The sequence below is a fragment of the Gopherus evgoodei genome, chromosome 9 (assembly GCF_007399415.2).
Source record: "Gopherus evgoodei ecotype Sinaloan lineage chromosome 9, rGopEvg1_v1.p, whole genome shotgun sequence".
NCBI lineage: Eukaryota > Metazoa > Chordata > Testudines > Testudinidae > Gopherus > Gopherus evgoodei.
The window spans coordinates 93,053,165-93,074,331 of NC_044330.1; the positions used below are offsets into that span (position 1 = coordinate 93,053,165).

At 36.6% G+C, this 21,167-nt stretch overlaps 1 protein-coding gene across 7 annotated transcripts in view; it reads left to right on the plus strand.

Annotated features, from left to right (window-relative positions):
- TENM1 (teneurin transmembrane protein 1) overlaps positions 1–21,167 on the plus strand; it is a 1,405,227-nt gene that overhangs the window by 567,343 nt on the left and 816,717 nt on the right. For all 7 annotated transcript variants that reach the window (XM_030575184.1, XM_030575189.1, XM_030575193.1 and 4 more), the window contains exon 4: positions 3,887–3,991. The gene's annotated coding sequence lies outside the window, so the exon portion shown is untranslated. The remainder of the gene's footprint in view (positions 1–3,886; positions 3,992–21,167) is intronic.

Here is a 21,167-nt window from a genome sequence, read left to right on the forward strand (position 1 = left end):
TTTCTCAAGGAGGCCTTGATGTGCAACACTCTTCCCTGGTTCCTGGCTCCAGACAGCCTTCTTCCTACACTGAGATGTAAAGGTCTGCACTCCCTCCCTCCCAGCCAGGAAGCAGCTGAGATGGTCTATCTCTTTTTAGCCCTCCCCGCCCCCGCCCCGCCTCAAAGCCTGACACCTGCTTCAGCTGTTGCAGGGTGCAGCTGATTGTGTTCCCAGCAGCCCATTGTGACTCATGCAGGGTTTGTACACCCACCACCCAACCAAATTAACTGACACTGTAACACTGTGCAACACCGAGTAGTTTTCCAATTTGATGGCATATTTATTTCATTCTGAAAATTGTACTAAATGTTCTACTTTTATTTAGATATACATTGGTTGCCTGCTGTGAGCCAAACTCTGCCTTCATATACCTGTGTGGAGCAACTATTGAAGACCTCTTTGAATGAGATGAGAGCTTGCCTTGATTGTTACATTTAGATATATTTTTCATACTATGGGATATAGTCTCCCTTGATGCATATGCATATCTGTTAGCATCAGAGTTATGCCAGAGTATCGAAGGGACACTGGAATCCCTACATTTGGCCTACTGTAATTTAGCTAAAAGCTTTTAATTGACAGTATATGCTGGACCAAATTTGATAAATGGCTAGAATAATTTATTTTTAAAACCCTAACAGGATTGTGAGCTCTGATGCAAAAGCACTAGAATGGTAGGAAATTGATGATAATAACAATAAGAATGGAGTGAATGGGGTGGTATTTGTTCAAACTGAAAAGTACTGCACGTACATTGCTCTACAAAAACATTGTTAGACACAGTAATACTGTGGTTTTTGTCAAAGAGATCTTTTTAAAATATTTTTAATTCATATTTGAAGTGATCTCTGAGCAGATGGAGAGTCTGTAAATTAGTTTATGACAAGACTCAGGGGTTTCATCTAATTAAAAATGAAAGGTGAATACTGTATGTAGCTGACTTTTATTTTTAGGTGAGCTGTTTTAATTTACTGTCTGAACATATCAGGGAAGGAATGAGACTATCGGAATGTATGGTACCTGTCTCCATAAAAGTAGAATGATTATTTCAGGATAATCTTCATGTACCTGCCAAATTGACTTGACTAATGAAGTCAGTTAGTTAACATTATAACCCTGTGGGAGCAGCACAGTGCCTGATGAGGCCACACACTCCCTGAAAGTATGTTCTGAGATCACGCAGTTCTTGAGTTTAAAGGAACGGGAACCTGTATGATGTAAACTGTGAATTTTTACTGAGAAATAGTTAGGTGAAGTCAATGTTATACCACTGACCATGGCTGCCATTGCCTAATTTACCTCTTGGTAAAACTACAATGCCTTGTTTCCACTAAGCTAGTGCACTTATGTTCTTTAGATCATGGTAGAAATGCACCTTTTTTGCTTTGAAGACAATGCCATGGGATGATCCTTTGTTTTCCCCTGAGCCAGCCTGTCCTAATCCAGAAGAACTTCTGCTCAAAGTCACTCCTCTGCCCCCAGAGTCCTATAAAGCTCAGTATTCTGAGGAGAGGATTTTCCCCTAAGACTCTTCTGATGATGCATGATTGCTCTGTCACTTCCCAGTGTGACCAGTGTGACAAGAAACATTGCTCGTTATTCATTCTGCTCATGTGTTATAAGCCACCACAACCCTGTGTCTGTATAGTCTATTTAGATTGTAATCTCTTCAGGGCAGGGATTGACTAATAATCTGTCTTTTTATGGTAGAGTAAACTATCATATAGCAGGAAACAATTACAACCTCAGTTAAGACAAAGACATTCCTCTTATTTTTACAATTAAAAATCTAACTCCCTCAAAAAGAAATCACACTATTGAAAAAGTGTTCTTCTTTAACCATGATACTGCAGTCTGGACCTAGACAGAGACAGCAGATTTGATCCTCTGTATGAGGATTCTGGACTAATCAGCAAGGATCTCTACTTTGCCTTCCCCTCCTTTTGGTGGGTACTTTCTTGCTTTTCGAGGCTGGTTGGGCTAGAACTATGACTGCCCAGTGGGTCCTAGAAGTCATTCAAGAAGGTTGTCACCCAATTTCAGGGTTTGCCTCCTCACTACACCTAACCCTGTCCCTCTTCTGTGATGATTCTCAATATTGTGCTATATCTGCTTCACCTGGCTCTATTACAGATAGTGTCACTTGATTTCAGGGGAAAGGGTTCTATTTTCTATACTTCCTAATACCAAAGAAGCAAGGTTGGAGCTGCTTAGAACTAGAGTATATGTTTTGTTTTGTTTTTTGGTCTGCTATGCTGAGACCCAAGGACATGACATGCTTTCAGCCAGTAAAGAGTTGTCTTACCAGGAGAGAAATGCATGTGTCACAGTTAGAGGTTTGAATAGCATATTGCCAAGTCAGAAGAATTTAATAGAAAAATATGTGGGTGGATAGTGAGGACATCATGTATTAGGTTAAAAAAAGTGTAGTATCTACTTGAGAATGTAAAAAGCATCTTATATTCATCACCATCTGTCACTTAGTTTTTAATTTATTTACATTAAATAAAACACACCTATCCAGAAAAACTCCACCATCACATACAATCACTTAGATTACATCAGGAGCATCAGGTTAGCCTGCATCCCTTCACATCAGCTGGCTGTCCTCAAATGACAGACAATAAAAAATAAAAGCATTACCCATCCAGACTATAACTATTAAAAGAGAGTTTTTATAACTATACTGTCTTTTAGCAATTTAAATGCCACCTTTGTTATGAGCCTTTTTGTACATACAATTCACTGAATGGCATCACACATACACATGATAACCAGTCACCTAACACAGAATGTTTTTTTGATACAAATGGCCTAACGTATTTCAAGCTACCAGTACAAAAATATTGGTTTTTAATCTCAAACCAGCTACTTATGCAATGTGTATATTTATTATGCAATATTAGCAAGCATGCTAGGAAATAAACATTTTCCCCTTAATATCTTGAGCTCTAAGGAAAGGAAAAGTTTAGTTCTACAGGCCCAATCCTTTGAAGTCAGTAGAACGGAGCTAATGTACACCTGCTGACAAGGGCTTACAATCTCTTTAAAATGAAGTACAATGTTCAGAGAGGGTTTATAGACATTCTGTTCTATTAGATGTCTGGTCATTACTGTAGAGGATATGTCATAATAAAATCATAATTCCAAGAATACCTGTTGTTGGACAGTTTAGAAACAAGCAAAAATGTGATATATCATGTTGGGTCTGGGTTATTTTGTTGGCTGTGTTGTTGCTATCTGCCCAACACTGCAATTTATAACCTCTGACTACTGACTTTCTTTTATGGAGGGGTTTGTGTTTAGAGTTTTCACTGGCCTCCTGAGAAATGAAATTTCTTTCCATGTGTTCTGTCCTGCAGAAACTTGAATTGTTTAGCATTTTACTTGGTTTAATTTGGATCATATTGCAACACAATGGTTGGACTCTCTGAAGAATTCATTAGGCCAGGAATGTATTGTAACAACAAAAGAAAAGAATTAATATTGGATAATAGTGCTAAGATTTTTAGGGTTTCTTTACAAAAGAAAAGATACTAAAGTGCTTTAAGACACAATTAGGTAGATGCTTACACAAAACTAATTCTTCTGATGTCAAGACTGAACACAGGAGTAAGGGCATGTAAGACCAGGCTCATAGTTTACTTCAGTGAAATCTCGCAATATGAAGTCTAGAATTTTATTATTTATTGTGATTTGGCTAATGGGATTTACAACACATGATCCTACCTGCACGAATTTGATATAAAGAAATATAGTAAGAGCTCTCTGAGATGTATGAAACATACTGTGTCTGCTGGTAAAATCATATTATTAATGGTTTAATTTCTTATATTTTGCACAGGATTCAAGGTTCCAATTAAAACCCTGTTTGGGCCATTGCTTTGCCTTCCACTTCTTAATCTTTCCCGAAAGCCTCATCACTTATCTAAAGCAAAAGAAGAATGAGGTAAGGCGAGAAAGTAATGAAATGCAGCATAACACATCTGTCAAAGGAGCAGAAAGTAGCTTAAAAAAAATCCAGGAACAGTGACATTCAGAAATTATTTGCTGAGCACTAAATGCTTTCATGTGAGGCATGTTAATTCCAAGGGGTCCATGTCTGTATTATGAGTCTAACATACACTGGAGGTTTTGTTGCCTGTGTTATAGAGTTTTACAGTTGAAGTAGCCACAGGGTATAAATAACTGATGCCAGTACTGTGAGTGATAATCTGTATTGCTAAACAATCTCCTGCTTTGTAGAATGCAACCCTTTAAGAGATTCTTTGACATTTTGGTGCTGAAAATTATGAATATAATTAACATTTTTAAAAGTTCTTTAATATCCATTTTTTTTTATAATGTTAGATTTATAGTCTCCAAATACAGGCAGTCCTCAGACTTACAACACAATTGGTTCCTGAAAATGGCATTGTAAGTCGAAATGTTGTTACTCGGAACCTCAATACTCTCCATTGCGGGACCAAGCATCGTAAAGTCGGCACTAATTGTCATAAGTCGAATCAGGGTGTCAATTCAGAAACATTGTAAGGGCTGTTCATCATAAGTCAAACATTGTAAAGTCGAGGACTGCCAGTACACCAAAGGCAACATTGGGCAATTTGGTATTAAAAGCTCTGACCTAATTCATCATGCAAAGGTCTGATACCCTTTAATTCCTTATTGTTGATAATACATCTTTTTGAAATTCCTGTGCTTGACACTTCATTGCTATGTTGTCACACAGTGTTGCATTACTACATTCGATGGCAGATAGAACTAGGGGTGACATAGACAGAAGAAACACCAGTCCATGAATTTAAGGCATGTGTAGAATATATGTCTGTACAGTCAATTGAAATGATCCTAATTTGTTTTCATTCTGTAATATCTGGAGGGTTTAGAAAGGGTAGGTTCAGGAAGGGTTGAAGAAAAAGTTGAATTTCTTCCTTTGCTCCTACCAGCCTGTTATTCTATATGAGTATTTTTAAAGGCCTATACACTAGATAATGATAAGAAAAAGGAGAGGTATAGCCACAGGTACTTAATTCATGTCTTATAGGCATCAGTTATTCCATATCTGACCTTTCAACCATTGCATCTTCATTTTATGTAAGGGCCAAATTCTTCTCTCAATTACTGCAATGTAAATCAAGACTATTTTCAAACTTCCATTGAATTCAATAGAAATGTTCTGGAACTAAACTGGTACAAATAAGAACAAAGTTTGGCTCCAAATGGGAGAGTTGCTTCCATTTCAGTATGAAAAATTACAAAATTCTGCTCCCAGTTATACTCAGGAACCCCAGTGGTGTAATCAAAGGCAGTATTTGGCTCATACTACTTAAATTTTCCCTTTTTGATAGTCCTCTTTATTTCCCTGCCTGTACATCATCCAGTATTCATATTAATACATGGGGCATCAGTTGAAGTTTTCAGGACCATTTACTAGGAGCAGCTTTGAGACATCGCCTGGGATGGTTATGTGCTGCGGTGGTAACTATTGTTTATTTACCCTGGTATTCGGTTAAATCCACTGATTGGTGTGATGTTGACTTGTCTACTTGATGATATTGACAATAGATTATGATTCTCCTTCGATGATGCTGATAATGCATTATGTTTATTTAACAACTGAAGTCTAATATTTATCCATAGAATAGAGCAGCATAGATAATCACAATTTTTTAAATGTCATTTTGATAATTACCATGCATAGCTTTCCTACAGATGCAAAATTTGTGTAAATTTCTGAAACAATAACTTGATATTTTTAATGCTGCTGTAATAGTCCTAATAATTTCATTAAGTGTCAACAATGCTTTTTGTAAGCCTCCATCTTTTAGTGTGTTCCTCATTCATCTCCAAAAGAACAAGGCCTCCCTCTGGGCTGAAATTTGACATACAATTCATCATCCACAACTAAGTTTTTTATGCATTCTGAAAAGGAAAAGTTATCTTCAGATCTAGGAGTAAAAATACTGACTATCTTTTCATGTGGTATAAAGGAGGAATAATTGCAATGAAGTCAGTGGAGTTATACTTCTGGTAAATCAGTGGAAGTAAGATGAGAAAAAGGCCTAGTAAGTAGAAAAAAGGTAAATTTTAAGTGATTATAAGGGATAGCAAACAGAACAAAGCAGATTACAGGGTAAATAAAACAAAACACACAACCTAAGCTTAATTCTAAATGTAGGCAGGTTGCAGAGTTTCTGCAGCTTAGAGTTCCGGTTATTGCTCTTTACAGACTTGTCTCAGCCTGGACTCAGCCCTTGTCTTTCCCCAGTGTAGTTCCTTTGTCTCTTCAGGTGCTTTCAGCAGTCTTCTTCCTTGGGCGGGGAGGCAATGGAGAAGAGCACTCATTGACTCCCTTCCCCAGCCTTAAGTAGGATTTACATAAGGCAGGAATCCTTTGTTTCCAGTGGAAAAATATCAACTGTGTCTAAGGTGGTACTTTGTACCAGTGACATCATCGCATGACCCTTCAGCGTCAAAGCAGCATTCTAGGAAGCTCCTCAGGAAGGTGGGAAATTAGTATCTTCAAAGTTCTATTGTCCTCCTTAAATGGCTCATTCAGGCTGATTGCCTACTGTCTGCTGGGCATTCCCCCAAGTACACATAGTTGTACACAGTCAGTCTTCCTAACTTCAGATACAGAAATGATACATGTATACAAATTGGATAATCACATTCAGCAAATTATAACCTTTCCAATGATACCTTACATGACCCATCTTGCATAAATATATCTTAGTTATGCCATATTCATATCATAACAATATTTCAATGAAGAATATGGAGTGTCACAGCCCCAAAGTCATTGTTTCTTGTAATAAATGCTTGCACATGAATAGTACATGAGGTGGCAGTGTTTGTTATTTGTATTACCATTGTGCCTAGGAGCCCTACTCATGGACAACAGATCAGTAACACATAATATATGTACCATTATACACTGCAGACACATTTTTAATGATGACCACGGGGATATCTACACACGTGGTAACCCTTAAAAATTTGTCTTGCATAATAAATTTACCTGAATATAAGTGGTACTCTAGGACTATCCTATGATTGGTATAGAAAATTTGAGTAATGTATGAAAATACTATTCTGGTGTATTTAAAATTTGATAAAATATATTCATTATCATCCAGCACATCCTCTGTGACCTGCACAGAGACCTCATGGTGCCTGATTCTAATCCCACCTCTTAAATTAAGAGTGACTCAGTACAGGTCTAAGAAATTATGCTGGTAGCATTTCAGAGCCTTTCCTTTAATTGATGACTATCTCAGATTTTTATGGCTAACTATTTCTCTTGGGGTTTTATCATTAAAAATTTTAACATCAAGATCTGCCATTTACTGTAATGTCTTCACTTCAAAATTGTTTTTTTGAAGGTATTCCCATAATTTAACAAATATAATTCTAGAAATTAATTTTTGAGAGCATAATTTCCTTGACATTAATAGTGTGGATCACTTATTGATACTCAGTAAATCGACTTTTTGTTTTAGTGCAAACATTTCTATTGTGCTTCTGTAAGTAAGTATATCCATGTTTATGTAAAGCTTCTTTCTGTGAAGGATGAGAAAATATAGAAGATATTTTTCCCCATCTGTCTGATTTTTTGTAAGCTTATATAAAAAACCAAGACAAAGACCTTAGAATAATAGGAAAATTTGTTTTTTGTATCAGGCTAAAAGATTCCTGTTTAAAATCTTTTGGGTATTGACAGGTCATTTGTTTGATGGGCAGATATGTTTCATGGCTTTTTATACTGGCAGTAGTGTCTTTAAGATATAGATAAATAAATATTCATATTCATTTTACTTATGAGATAGCGTATTGTTCTTAGTGCACAGCAACAAGCTATTATGTCATGGATGAGAGATTTTGATTCAAATGTTCAGTGTACAATTTCTGCAGGCCTGAAGGCTTTGAGTTATTCTAGTCTTTCAATGCACAAATCCTTTGTTTGAATATAAAGTTTGATTACGATAGATTAATCTTTATCTATTAATTGTTAGGTGTACTAATTGCATGATTATACAACACTATTATGAGTAATGTTTTCTCCTGCTTTTTTATTTACTCCCTTTCTTTGATGCAATCAGAAAAAAATGTTCTTCAGTCAAATTCCTTTAGGAGATACATGCATGCATGCACTGGACGTGGCTAATACCAAATGCAAAAGAGCTTTAATGGTTACAGCCCTTCATAATGATAATCATTTTGAGATATTTGTTTTTTCAAAAGATTCATGTGGGTTTGCAGACAAAAAAAGATCTAGTGTGCTGTGTACTTCCCATTTTAGCTACAGTACTATTTAAGATGCTTGAGGGTTCTCAATACAGTCAAAGGTTTGCTCTAAGGATTTTATACATCCATTTCTGGCTGAGGCTCACATCAAAGATTTTCTATTAATATTTCCATGATGAAGTAGGAGTCAGGCTGCTGGAAATGGCTATGTAGTCAATGAAAAATACTTTTCTTTGTGTTTTCATTTGAGGATTCAAAAGCAATTTACGAATATTAGGAAAGTCATAAAAATCTTTTGAAACTAGATCAGTATTAATATCCCATTTTAAAGACTAGTAAAATAAGGAACAAATTAGTTACCAATGCTGCCTGAAAACTACCCACATATTTTGCATGCTTCCATGTTTGTGTGCCGGTGTACCTGGAGAGAGCTACAGTTTCATCTTCAAAAGTGCTGAACTGCAACTCCTACTGAAGTCCATAATTACAGTCCACTTTTTGAGCATTTGGAGAAGCTTGACTCCTGAATCTAAACTTCAGGGCTGTGGTCTCACTCTGTCTAATTTTTGATTAAACTCAACCTAAAAATAAAACTCCAAGGAATATGAATATTATGCAGACAGAAGCTGTAAAGAAGAAATAGGGTTCACTGACTCACATGTGGCCCAAATCAACTTTCCAACAGCCATATCCACCTTACTCCACAGGTATACATGAAACATATTCATTAAAACATACTATGGTCAATATAAAGTCTGTTTTGTGCTGGAGAAAAGCCAGATCACCATCTGTGTATTTAAGGGCAAAGAAAGAATAGCCATCTAATCAAAATCTAGGAGGCAAAGCATTTGATAGAGGTTTTCAGCAAGCTCTTTTTTATTCTGAATCAAATACATTTAGTACAATATATCTCATTAAAACTTCATTAAGTGATTGTTCAAATTTTACAACCAGTTCTGTACCTTATTATAAAACTTTCTTGCTGTATTTACTGTACATTTAAACACTTTCAGCTATGAATGGTGTTTGAGACATGGAAAGAGGTTGGAGTATTAAGTTGTCTAGTACCCGAAAGTGCCATACAAATTATTATACTCACGTCTCACTGATTTGTCACAGTGTAATTTGGTACCAAGTTTTAGAAGCAATAGTTTCAGAAAAGCTAACAATGGATTTGGTACCAATTCCAAAATATGTGATTGCCAGGACCTAAAAGTAGATAACTATGAGCTTGATCCTGTGTTCTTTACTCAGACAAAACTCCAGTTATGAATAGGAGTGTACAGTGCCATGGTGTTAAAGAGATCTTTTAAAAAATGTTAAGTAATATGAACTTCAAGCTAATACAGCTTAACTCTTGATTCTGCTCTCAGATATTTTTTATTTAATTTCTTAAACAAAATTCTCTGTTTTTAAAAGGCAGTAAAGAGCATTTCCTGGAGATAACTTGTACTATCAATCAGTGAAGTGTCATTTATTTAATTATGTATATAAAATATAAAACTAGGAGTTACTGTGTAATTCTGTGTGCGTTTTTTCAGTCAGTCACCATGGAGACAGCTTCCTGCAATTTTCCAAAGTTCTGTCCCTTCAGATAAATGCACCTGTACACAATTGAAATAATTTCATAATATTTAACATCTCTTCTAGAAATCTGATGTATTACTTTAACCTAATATTCTGTTTGTATTCAGTGTAGCAAAACTACATACTTAGCAGAGCTGTTGCTGCCCTCTTCCAATATGTTTTGTAAATCAGTGACTCAGTAATCCACAGGAGACAAAACTAATCCATCAGAAAGGCTCAACGTTAATAATACCAATAGATGTTTCCAGTATATCTTTTTATTGTGTTGACCTTAACTTATTACATACTGATAATAAAGTCTTATAACAATCTTCTGAGATTAGATCAGTATTAACATCCCACTTCAAAGACGAGTAAAGTGAGGAACAAATTAGTTAGAGCCACATTGTGAAAGCTACCCCTAATCTTGAGTTACACAATACTGATTGTTATCTACTATGGCTAATACATGCTTTTCCTAGCATTATTAGATGCTTAGGACACAAGAAGTAACCAGCATGACATTGTATCTTCTCTTTACCATTGCTGGCACCAGGAAGTCAATACCTTATGAAATGTGTAACTCCCTTCTGAGTCTAGAACACTTATAAAATGACACAGAACTCTTATTCAGGTCTGTGTAAACTTAAAATCTTGTCTCTCTTGCCAAGAGAAGTTGGTCCAATAAAAGATATTACCTCACCCACCTTGTCTCTCTAATATCCTGCAACCAACATGGCTACAACAATGCTGCATATATTTTACTTACACTTAAAAAAATATTTTCCTGAGCATCAATATTTTTCATATGCAGGTGACTAGGGTAGCAACTGTTTACCAGAGATTTGAACGCTGGTGTTGAAAGCTCTGCAAGCTTGCTTTAAAAAAAAATTCAACATTTAACTGTCATCCTTTTGAGATCACAATGAAGAGGAAGGCTGGAAATATCAAGTCACTAGAGGAATTCAAGTCTCTGTAAGCACAAGAGGTCCGAACAACACACTAGTATCAAGAAATTGCTCTAAAATCAGGGAGGTGGGGTGCATGCACAAGTTGCATGTCAGAGTAAGAGAGGTGAAATGGTAGCGTGGAATAAGAATAGACACTAGCTATGTATCAATATTACATGATCTTATCAAAAGACTTTAGCAAATTTCATTTTACTTAAGACTGTGTCTACAAGTAATATTTTAATACCTTTTTATTACCTGGTTATTTGATTTTTGCTAGCAGCCAAGTAGGAAGGTAATTGGAAACCCAGTGGCAAATGGAAGATATGAGTGTAGAACTGGGGAACAGTTAACTAAAATCTGATGCCTTTTCCCTTCAGTCTCCTTCTTTGACATCTACTTGGACACATTTCTTCAGTTTTAGCAATCTGTACTCCCCTCCCCGTCACAGTATATAAATAAATCTGGAGATTGTTTGTTTGATAATAGTCATTGACTTTGGTTTCAGGATTAACTTTCTGCCTCTGGAGATCTAGGATAAAATCCCATTTAAGTATCCTGGTCTCATCATAATCCCTAGTAGACATTTGTCTACATCTTAAAATCACCAACAAAGAAATCTCAGTATAATAATCTTCTACTCAAGAGAAGCCCATGTCTGAAATAGTAAGGAGTGCAGCAGATCAGGATTGAGCTGCACGGGAAAGTATGAACCGTGGGAAAGTAATAGTATCCTTACTGATATACGCCTCTCATGTACACGAGGGCTAAATTCACATATAAATGTACAAATATAAAAAATTCACATACAGATATAAAAAAGGTGTGAAGTGTGCAAAACAAATCTATGTGAACACAGACAAAAACAGCATGTTTAAGCTCTTAATTTAATTACTGGACATTTATTTTGATTTGTATCTGAAACACAGCAGGAAGAGGAGAGAGCGATTGCATGCGCTGGAATAAAAATAGCTCATTTAAATGCACAATATTTTCCATTAAACTGTCCCTTAGGCTTACAAGCCTAGAGAAGGTTATTTTCCCTCCCCCTCACCGCCTTTTTTTTTTTTTTTTTTTTTTTTTACTTAATGAGGTTTATTTTAATTTCAGTATGAAAAAACAGGAATCTTGAATCAAGATCATAACGCACGATGTTTCCAGCTATTTAAATACATTGTTGTTTATAGGTATTATTGCCTCTTACTACACCCTCACTACCAAAATAAGGTGCTATGTTAACTAAGCATGACACAGACACAGTATCAAACTCCAGGGACATTCCCCCACCCCTTGTCATTTAACTGGGATGAATGAGTCCACACACATCCCCCCACCTGGTTGCCTGGGCCAGTTTTAATCTCGTGTTTGAACTCATACAACTGGAGAGTTCTGCTGATTTTCATTTCTGAATGATCAGTGATTTGGAAACTGAATATACACGCAGCAAAAAATGAGAAAATAAAACAAATGCGCCAGCATTGTGTGTGGTGTTTCAGAGGTTATCAAGGCATTCTACAATGAAAATTCTTTGATGATTAGTTAGTTAGGACTCATGTTTTGTTTAATTTGTTTTTCTTTGAAAGAATTTTATTGATTGTTATTTTCATAGCATGTGTATCAAATCTCCAATTTTTTCTTTCTCCGGGTTTAGCATTTTTTTGTTTTTCACACATTTCTATATTTCTATATTTCATGCAGGAGAGAGTCTGAAAGGTTACATAGCTCTATTGAATAAATTTCATATTTAAGTCTGCAAGTGATTTATTATACCACTGCACACTTTGTTGCATCTCTTTTCACTAATATGATTTCTCAGGTCTTTGCATCATGTAGCAGTTTCACTAGTTAATCCATTGTAATTTTAACTGGCAGAAAACATCAATTAGCAGTATTAAATTTTTTCATAGTCAACAAAGCAGAAAGTTAATTTTAGTGTTTATTTAGGTATCCATTCACCTATCTATTGGTGCAGAAATGCCAATAACTGTATTTATGTAGTTTTAAAAAAAATTAAAAAAAATATTGAAGCCAGAAGAATACTTGTCTGAGGGAGTGAATCATTCGTGGAAAAATAGCTTGGATTTTACTTTTGGTCATTGTTTTGTGTGATTTTTCTTGCATTATTAAATGCTCAGTAGTTGAATTAGAGTTTTGTTAAAACAGAGGCCTCCATAATTGTGCCTGCAATATATGCAGCTGCATGCATTCATGCATACAGATCCCTGCATTTGTATACTCAGACTGAGCAACCGTGTAGCATCTTTGCACACACAACTGAGTAAGCCTGAAAATACTGCCTGCACAGTTTGGAAGCGCCTCTCAAAATTAGAATATGGAAGGAGTCCGGGGTGGGGAATGTTATCTATTTATATATTATCCAGTATTTACAACACTTTACAATGAGATGTATTCGTTTTAATAATTCATAGTTTAAGAGTTCAGTGTGGGTAATTTATTAATAATATGGCCTCATCAGTTATTTCTCCTTTTTATTTCTCATTTCCTATTTTTATCCCACTGAACTTATTCTATTTTATGGATGTATTGAAAAGTAGTGGTGAAATCTTGTACCCCTTGGCTTAGAAGTACTATGTAGAGATGTATATGCAGTACAAAAGCTTCAGTCAGAGATTTAGAGTAGAGCTGTTTTTCCACTGGAAAATGCTGGTTCGTCAAAACCAAAACTTTTTCTTAGGAATGCATCAGGTTCAACAAAACTTTTGTCAATAAAGGTTTCTCAGGTGATAGATGTGTAGGTGAGACAGCTGCACCCTGGAAATAACCTGGTGATCAAATCACTCTACTGGGGAATGAGAGACCTAGGTTCAAATTTCTGCTCCACCTGATCCATATCATGGATCTACATCCCATATGAGTGCCATAACCAGGGGGCTTATAAAGTCAGTCTCTGGCCCAGTGAATATATAACTATTTATACAAAGTGGAACAGCTCTAACAAGAGAGACTAAGCCTCCCTCCCACACAGAATAGGCAATAGCCTGTTCATTAGGGCAGTCATCTGGAATGTGGGTGGTTCAGCTTCAAGTCCCTGGTCTGAATCAGGCAGAGTAGGAACTTGAATTTGCATCTCCCACATCCCAGGTGAGAGACCTGACCACAGGGGTTTCTCGTCTCACTTTTTGTTGTAAAACTTAAAGGTCTCAGGTTTGTCCAGTGTGAAATGGGAAACTGTTAGAAATCACAAAACTTCTCATGGAACAGGAAAACCACTTCCTGCCCAGCTCTAATGTGAAGCACTTCTCTATGGGTTTAGGGTTGCCAACCCTCCAGGCTTGTCCTGGAGTATTCAGAATTAAAGATTAGTCTTTAATTATAGATAATGTCATGTGATGAGACCTCCAGGAATTCATCCAAAATTGGTAACCCTATATGTCTGCTCAGGAAGTTAGTGGAAAGTAAGCTCGGGTGCAAATTTAAAGTGCAATAGCTATCCCTTACGAACTCCCTGTGTGGACATTCCTACTGAACATTAAGAGTTTTTACAGTCAAATGCCAGCTTACTCTCTGTTACTATGGGCTTGTCTACACAGGAAGTTATGATCTGTCTACCAATTTCTTTAATATTCCATCACTGATCTTTGGTTCTGTTTCCTAATCCCTTTGTATCTATTTCACATTTTCTGTGCATCTGTCCCAATACCTTGTATATCAATTCTGTGTCCAACTCAGTAATACAGCCACCTTTTGCTGAATATCTGGTACTTGGAATACCAGTTTACACAGTGTCCAAATCTAAATATATCAGTATATAGAACACTAAAGATAGTTCCATCCTAAACTATCCAGCATTTTGTCCTTTAGTGTTGTTGCTATAATCTGGTCAGTTGATGACCATTTGTACTCATAAAATCAATAAAAAATTTGATTGCTTTTAATCCTTCATGGTTTTGATGTACAGTGGTCATCATTAAAATGACAGCATTTGCTAGCAAGATACCTGTTGTACCACTTTTTACCTCTGATTTGTATAGGACATAACTATGATAAATCTGTGGTATCAGTTCCTGAATGCTGACTTTTTAATGGTGACCTCTGTTGTATTCTGGGTGGAATGAGTCTAATAGCATCCTAGTATTTTACAGTTAATTTGAAGTTATTTTTATTGGGGTTTATTTGTTTGTTCCTTCTTGCAGTAGGTTTTGTGGGCTGCCGTAGTTTGATAGTGACCTCTGAAGCCACTGGCTATGGAACAACAAATCTTGATGTTCCCAGAAAAAAGTCAATATCTGCTTATTGTTGTTGCTAAGGGGGTTAGAATTGTTGTTCATACAAAACCTGAACTCTTATTTCTCTGACAAGTTTAAAAAAACAATCCATAGAATAGTGACACTTTACCAATATGGTCATTTCATTTAAACATGCTGTAGTTAGCGATTTTAAAAAGCAAATAAAAACAGAGGTAATATGTAGTCACAACCCCACACTGGGACACTACAGTTTGGATTTCATGTGCTGCCTAATGTTACCTACAGATCCAGGGAGTGAAGTGGAGTATGACCAGAACAGGATCTGTTCCATTTTATTGCCCTTCCCTGCATTCTTACAAGAAGCTAGTACAAGGACTTCCATTGCATTCCCTTACTCAAAGCCTAAAGCACAACGAGGCCACTGAATAAACCAACCAAACTCTTTTTCTGCTGAGGTTTTCCTCCTGTCTGTCTGTGTATTTGTCCCTGGCAAAAATGCACCACTTTTGCAGGCTTGTATATGGGTTAAGAACTAGGAAACTAACCTGATCCAACACTTTCTCTGGTGTTTCTTAAGGGTTCAGTCCCATAATCTGATAAATGAATGTGTGTTGCCAGGAGTCCTTTTAAAATTAGATATGTGCTTTAATGTAAAAGTTTAATGCTGTCAATTTGAAATTGTCTGGGACTCATGGGTTGCAAAAGACCTCACATTGCATGCCCTGGGCCTTATCCTTCTCACATTCAAAGCAATTGAACTTTAACATTGACTTGAATAAGGAGCAAGACCAGATGTGAACTTAAACTCCACACTCTGTTACCATCTTGATCTCATTCACTTAAGCGATGTCTCTTGCTGCTGCATCTGAAGCTTTCAAAGTTTTGTTTCTGATTTAACATTTTCTGACATGCTAATAATTCTCAGTCATATGACCCCCTAAAGGATTTCAATATAAAGCCACAATGAAGAAGGAAAATTCTTAAGGGCTTAATCTTGCAAAAATGTAAGGCGTTGGAACTACTCACGTGCATATGGTTAAGCTAATGCATAAGTGTTTGCAGGATGGGGACCTTAGTTTGTTGTCTGGGATCCACCACACCTAATAAAGCGATGGCACTAGAACTTACCTTGTAAGATGTGTGATGCCTCCACACTAACCACTGGTACAATCATTGTTAATCAAGTTTGGAAACTCTCATACTCCAATAGTTGGAGATGCTTATAAAGGTATGAAAAATCCTTTTCTGTGTCCTTGAGTCATCCAATTTAGCATTGACACAGTGTGTGCTTTTACTTAAAGGTTTCTGAATGAAATCTTGTGCTTGAGGCATGAAGATTATAGTACTTCTCCAGGTACAATTACCCAGGAAAGACTAAACACATTCTGTGATGTTTTGTTCTTACAGAACAAAAACCATTATGAACAAAGTATGCAAACACAATGCTGCAGCATTTCATCCTGATGAAATGTATTCCATTGAAGGGCACTAATATTGCATCCAGATCGTATTTCATTCTGTTACTTTTTGCAAACAGAATAGTCTTAAGGGAGTTTATTATTTATAGTTTTATTTTAGAAGAAAAGTAATCAGAGGAAAATAACATTTTATAAATAGTAACTGAAAGAGAGCAAGCATTTGGATTGTTGACATTTCTTAATATCCTTGTGAGAGAACATAATCTTTTGCTCTCCTCAGTGCTTCCCTTTTAGGGGGAATAGTGATTATTTCAGAGTGTTACAGTAGCTAGGATATCACACAAACACTGGTTATATTTGGTACCATTTTTTCCTGTGTTCTCTGGGGAGAATAAGAGGCAGAGAGAGTAAGGCTTCTCTGTTGAAGACAAAGTATGAAAATAAATGTTATACAAGCCTTTCCTGAAACTGAAAGTCTATGTGATGGAGTGAAATAGAGTGAAAATCTGTCAAAATCAATGTTACTCAGCAGTATGTCCATTTTCTGGTTTAGGCCTGATCCTGTGAGGTGCCAAGATTCTCTCTTTTGAAGGTGCTAAGCCTCTTTAGCTACCATTGACTTCAGCAGCAGTTGAAGACAAACAGCACTTCTCAGCACAGGACTTGCAGCCAGATATTGCCTAGAAAATGAAGTAGGAAGCTAAGTTTTGAGTCTTTGCTTGCAAAACACACTCAAATCTAATGTGTTCAGATAAATGGATATCAATGCTGACAAAACAGGAAAGGAGGTTACTGTTGAGGAGATAACAAGGTGGATGAGTCAACTGATAAAATGGTAGTCAGGGCTCCCCTGAAAAGAGTTATTCTATTTTTGTCTTAAATATTATATTTGTAGTCCAAAAAGTCTCCCTCAAGGAAGGCATTGTTAAAGAAAAATATGCCAACCATCCCTGAAAGAGAAGCTGAAGTCAAAATGTCCATATTACATGCAATATGGAGCTTTACAATGTTAAAGTATGTCATGGTGGTGGCCTTTGGATCAAGTCTTTGGCTTACTAAGTAAGGACACTGTATCTTTGAACAGGAAAAGCCTGAATTGGAATGACAATAATGCCTCTTCCTTATGTTCTTGACAACTAAATGTTTGGAAATGTTATGTTCAAAATGAAGTTGCCAAGTTATCCACAGTTTTTGCTTGGATGCAAAATGTCTGATTTCAGATGATAAAGTCTTTTTTCCCCTCTTACCCATCAAATTTATGTAATTAAAAATGCTTTCCCCAACCATGAAAACCCTTTCTCTGCCCAGTGGATAAACTAAGCAAGGACCCTGAAAAAGACTACCCAAGGAAATTGCATGTGCATGTGCATGCGTACTATATTAAGCACACATAACATATATGTACATTTATTTAATTTATAGAAATGCTAAATAGGTCACCCATGCATATAGTCAGTGCACTGTGGATATAACTTATAAATATATATTAAATGCAGCGCTGTAAACTACCACAAATCCCCTGGATACTTATATACACATAAAATAGGAGTTATTCAGAACTATATTTATAGTTAAGGATATAGGAGGATTTCCATTCTAATGGGCGATTTTAAGACTATATTGTAATGCATATGCACACTGAGGCTAGAAGGGGATAGAAAAAAAGTAAATATTTTAAATTCTTGATAGCAAAGCAGCTACAGAGCTGCTGGCACTTTATATTCTCATTCTGTCTTACCAACACTTAGCCAATGGGCAAAGACACATATTGCATTGCTACCTTCTGTGTGATTCATTCCTTCCATAAAGCAATCTGTTCTTTTAGTGGCAGTTGTTGTTAATCAAGCTTTCTCCCTCTATTAGAGTAGTTGTTGGTTCAGTCACTTTGGTGTACATAATCACTAACTTTCTCTATTACACTAGTGAGTAGGGGTTACTTGTATGCCTGTCAAGGGGATTTTAGTTCAGTTAGTGTGGTGCTTTGCAGTTTTAGTGAGAACACGGATTTCTGAAGGGTGATTGCCTCTTCTTAACATCATATATGTCTCACAGAAACCATAGAGAAAAAGAATTGGATGTTCCAATCTCAATTTATTTTTGTAACATTAAAACGTTCCAAAGTGCAAAGGAATGTTTCCCTAGAAGCAATCATTTCCTAAAGTATCTGCAGAAACACTAGACCTGAACTACCCAAAAAAGAGTGCTGAAAAAGCTACAGTAGCAATTTTGTACAATAATGTGTGTATTTGGAGACTGAGCACAAAAATTCTCTCTTGCAAAATTGAATGTGGGAGGAGAGGACACATTTTCAGGTGAGAACTTTTTTTTTTTTTTGGTATGCTAATTTTCCCTGCAAAAGTGCTACATTCTTGTCAGGGACAAATACAGACAGACAGGAGAAGGAAAATATTTGTCATTAATAGGATATAATGTCACTTTTATTTTAATGCAGAAAACTGCTGACATAGGGAAATTTTGCCCCAGAAATATCAAGAAAACAAAAATAAATAGTTTCATGTAAGCAGGGTGCTCTCTCTCTCTCTCTCTTGGTCTTAATGTTCCTAAAATTTCATGTTTCATGGCTTCAGCTGGTCACTTGCAGAAGTCAGGAAGTGATTTCCCTCTCCTCCATGTATTCTTGGGGTTTTTTTGGTCTCCTTCCTCTGAAGCATCAGAGATGGTGGGGACACTAGATGGGGTAGGCCAGTGCTCTGAAGTGACACCATGCATTCTCTCTCACACATTCCTTGCTGGCTAGTTCTTGCTCACATGCTCAGGATCTAACTGATTGCCATATGTGGAGTTAGGAAGGAATTTTCCCCCAGGTCAGATTGGCAATGACCTTTTGTTTCCTTACTCTGCAGCATGCAGTGAGGGTCACTTGCCAGGATCATTTGGTTATATCTTTATTAATTCATTGGAGGGGCCTTGGGCATTGGTGCACCTTGGTCCCTTCTATTCTCTGCCTGTGACACAATAATTCAGTCTCCTGTGGGCTTCAACACTTCCATCTAATGATGGTGGAGTTCAGTTGTGGGTGCTGGGTGATGAGGTCAAACTGGAATAGCTGATGGTCCCTTCTAGCCTTAAACTCTGACTCATTTCTGTGACTTTCTCTGCAGCATTTGAAGAGCATTCTGACTGGCTGATTTCAAATAAAAACAAAAAGTGTTTGTCAACAAATATAAAGGCCACATGTCTGTGCATCTCTGTTTCCAAAATGGGATTTCTAATTTTCTCCAAATCCATCTTCACGTCCTTTCTTCTATATCACCACTGACTACTGCAGTTTCCCACGTCGCAGGCTTCAAGTAGCTTTCCCCTCTAAGTGCATTCTTTGCTGCTTGACCTCAAAAATAGTTTTCTTTCTAATATAACCAAAATTGAACCTTTCCTCACTCTTCCTGATTTTTTTTAATTTAAAAAAAAAATACCTTGTCACCATCCTGGAAATCTTTTTACCTTAATTACAGTAGTCTTCTCCTTTCTTGCTTGTCCCTTGTCAAATCTTTACAAAACATTGTTGCTAAAGTAATCTTCTTCTTCTGCCAATCTACAAACATTGTCTTGTCTACTTAAACCTCTCCACAGTGTTCCTCACTTTTACTACATTAAAATCCAGCTCTTAGCTCATTCCTTCAAGCCCCTACATAGTCCTGCCTACATCTTATATCTTAGTCCCAACTCTTTGTTTTCTGTCTCATCATTTCCCCAGCACAGTAGTCTTTCTCCATCATCTTTCAACTTTGCCCTTTACTATCCCATGCTCTATCAGCCTCCTACTTCCTGTCTTCTCCCTCAAGTGCTTCCTTCAAATCCCCCTCTAATACTTCATACATTTCCACACACTTCCTTTCCTCAGCCATTGTTCTGCTTTTTAGATGAACAACTCTTTGGGATGGGACAATGCCTTAATCTCTGGTCTGAAAATCTTATGCACGTTTACCATGTTATATAAGCAATAAAACCTGGAGCTCCAGCTGGTGCCGTTGCTATTTGATTTTGAATCCTGGATTTTAAAATAAAGCATTTTTTCAAATAATTTTGTAATAAGAAATGATACGTCAGATGATAGTGTGCATCCCAGAGGACCCAAATCTGATTTAATAAGATTTTTTATTCTTTTATCATTCATATTGCCCAACACATTCAAAACTCTGAGGTTTCTTCCTCTGGTGTGAATCTCTTTAAATGGGAAGTGATTTGGTGTCTGATTCTGTTCTCACTTTTACCATCACCTAAACTAGGGGCAGCTTCATTGAAGTATGTGAAGTTACACTGATGTAAAACCAGAATGACTGAGAGAAGCATCAGTCCCCATGTGTTCTTTAACACTCCATGTACTTAAAGTATATTAATATACCATTGTAAAGAGGTGCTCCTTATTAAAACTAGAATTTTCTTATGTTTCTCTTTAGGTGAATCACCCAACCTCCAAAATAAAAAACACTAGTAAACCTAGTAGCAAAGCACTGTAGAAATTGCAGAATCCATTCCTGTAGCTCTTTATCTGCCTTTGCAGGCTTGTGTTCTGGATGTGAAGTGATTATTTTGTGTTTTGCCTACTTGGAAAGAAGATTAAACTGTTGCTTTGGGGTCCATCCGCCCTCCCCCCACATCAGACCTGCATAACGACAGTTGGACAGCAGTTGCTTCATTTGCATGTACATATTTTAGAGTTCCTGCTCTGCAGGTGGCAATTAGTTGTGCAGTTACAAGTATATTTAATTGTCAAG